Source organism: Panthera leo, chromosome B2, assembly GCF_018350215.1.
Source record: "Panthera leo isolate Ple1 chromosome B2, P.leo_Ple1_pat1.1, whole genome shotgun sequence".
Lineage (NCBI taxonomy): Eukaryota > Metazoa > Chordata > Mammalia > Carnivora > Felidae > Panthera > Panthera leo.
Genome location: NC_056683.1, coordinates 52,153,675 through 52,156,576, shown reverse-complemented (window position 1 = coordinate 52,156,576; position 2,902 = coordinate 52,153,675). Strand labels below are relative to the sequence as shown.

The following is a 2,902-nucleotide window of genomic DNA, read 5'->3' as shown; positions in this document are numbered from 1 at the left end:
TTATTTGATCAAGTTCAACTTTACAGTTTAAATTGTAGCATTTCATCCACATATATTTCGTGTAAACGGGCATGTGTTATTTGGAGACAAATATGCAATCTTGCTTAAGTGGATTAAGTCTCATTATACTGATCATATGCAATATCTTAATAGGCAAATGTTTTAGGGAAAAAAATTCATCTTTTCAGCATGCTTGAAAATTTAAGGCTTGTTTTTTTTCTACACGCATGCTTTTCTACTGATCATGTAAAATGGATTTAGAAAAAAAAAAGGCTTTAAAAATGATGATTGTTTCTAACAATAAAAAGAGCTCTAAGTTTCTTGTACCTTCATGGAGGAAGAAAGAACAGAGTATACCATGCTGAGATCATCAGCAGTAAGAGTTAGCAAAGGAAGAAAGTTGAGAGCAGAAAGTTCCTCTGGCTACATTTTCAATGGCCCAGCCCCGGTTCTTAGGTGCCACAGAATTTGGTCTTTCATTTCCTCTGTATCAACCCAACAAATTTTCAGTAACAACTAAGTTTGATTTCAGTGCTTTACAGTCTAGAGACTGCTGTCATAAAAGACTGTCCCATTGGTTCCTCACAATTACCCAGTAAGGCAGGTGTTGATATTTGTATCATTTTTGCAGTCAACAAGCTTGAGTCTCAATGAATGGTATCATCAAAAACCAAAGCAAAGACATTTGACTCAGCAGCTCACTCTTTTTTCCATTAAATCATGCTGTTTCTTTTATTTCTAAGATATAAAATTGCTCTGGTCATTTACCTCGCTATTCTCTCAGGCTTCCTGAGTTCAGAGCAATATTGAATGATGATGCTTCCCTATAATTGTCAGAGACCTCTAGCTATAAAAAACATATCACAACTCTATCTATGTGAAGTAATATAGCATATCTTGGGAGATTTTCATGCCTTGCTATGAAGAAAAAAAATAATTAATAAGCAAATCTGCTGCTTTATTTATTTCTTCTCTCAGTTTTACATTAGGTTGTATCCCCCTAAGATTTAAGTTCCTAAACAAGAATTGACAGTAATCTCAGGACAATACAGGCTGCTTTTTTCACAGAGTGTAAGGAATGTTGTAGCTGGCTGCCTCTCAGACTGTTTGCACTTTAAAATGTGGCTAGCATACATGATGTGTTTTGGTTTTAATTTAAAGGGATATTATTTTTTCATTCTGTCATTTATAGAAATAGAAATTGCAGAAACCCCTGGTATGGGAAATTGTTTCATTATTGTTTTTAATGCTCATTTTCCTACCTGTGAATATTAGTTATCCAAGGTCACCATATCAGAAGACTTCCAGTGCTGAGTCACATCTAATTCTTTTCCCCTTCTGGGTTCACACAAGGCTGAGACTTCCTACCATGTGACTATGTTTGGATAATGGTTTGCGAGAAGAAATGATGAAGCATTTAATTGTTGATGTGAGACCCTTCTGTACTCTTTCCTATGACTCAGCAACTCAGGAGACATCAAGTTCCAGATGGTGTAGCTGCAAGATACAGAAGCTTTATAGCCAGGGTCCCCATGTGGACGACACCCTGCCAAACTATGTGGGCCATGTAAGCAAGAATGAGAAACTTTGGGGGGTAAGCTGAGATTTGGGGGTTGTTTTGTTGCTGCCTATCTTAATTAAAAACCCTAAGAATCAAAAGAACATAGGAATTGGATTCAGACAATTTGGTTGACATCCAACTTAATAGCTCTGTCAACCTGGATAAGTCCCTTAAATTTGTTGAGTTTCTTATGCTTCCTTTCTAAAATAGAGATGATAAAAAATATTCTGTATCTACTTGAAAGAGTGACTATGAAGATCAAATTGCATAGTGTACGTTGAGTCACTCTACAATATATATTCATAAATGTGGTGACACAATTTCGATTTCTTTGATACTGTGATTTCCTGATTAAGGGACTTTCTTTTCCTAATCACCTACATTCCATATCCATAGAAAAAGTAGATAAGAAGACCAAAGTTAGAGTATAGGAATGAACAAGACACCATTCTTTATTTGTTTTAATCTATTATAGGTATGCTGTGGCTCTGATAATTAAATTCAAGATTTCTTACAATTAAGTATTCCAGATTCAAGTTCATGACATCCAGCTGTTTCAAATTTGTCTATATGTTTTCCTCTTTACTTTTGAGCATCGATTTCTTTTAGCACAACTTGGAGTACGAAGCAAACTATGTGTTCAGAGAGCATCAAACCAGTTTCTCTTATTTCTTACATTCTTTTTTATGCTTTAAATTATTTATTGAGCACAAAAAATATGGAATGCTTCACGAATCTAAGTGTCATCGTGGCTCAGGGGCCGTGCTAATCTTCTCTGTATTGCCCCAGTTTTGGTATATGTGCTGCCAAAGTGAGCACTAGTTCTTGAATTCCTAAATCAGATTGCCCAGTCCAACAAAACAAAGAGACCAAGAAAACCAGTAGGCATTGACTGGACATCTCCTTTACTCACTGAATGGGCAAAACTAAGAAGAGAAACCAACATACAATTAGCTTCCTACATTTTGCACTATGAAATCTGACCACGCTTTGTGTTCTGCCCACATAAAAGATGATGGGAATATGGTGTGACGTGATGTTATCACCTAATCTCTCCATTGAATAAGCAAAGAGTGCAATCATTAGATGTTCTAGGTAATGGCTAAAAGTAGGCTCTCTGAAGTGGCTCCACTGATTACTGAATTACCTTGAGCATGCAGCTTGTTTATACCTGTTTTTCATCTATAAACGTGATATAAAAATAGCACATAACTCACACAGTAGGTTTAAGAGTTAATGGGTCCAAATCCGTGTTTCTTTCTACGGAATACCACATTTAAGTGGACCAATTATGGTTTATGTCTAAATTGAAATGTAATCTGCTACAAAATTATCCTTCCT

At 35.8% G+C, this 2,902-nt stretch overlaps 1 non-coding gene across 1 annotated transcript; it reads right to left on the bottom strand.

Moving 5' to 3' along the window:
• Window positions 1-2,273: 2,273 nt before the first annotated feature.
• LOC122220800 lies at window positions 2,274-2,380 on the bottom strand. Its single transcript, XR_006202982.1, has one exon. It is a non-coding gene; the product is annotated as a U6 spliceosomal RNA (small nuclear RNA).
• Between the last annotated feature and the right edge of the window lie 522 nt (window positions 2,381-2,902).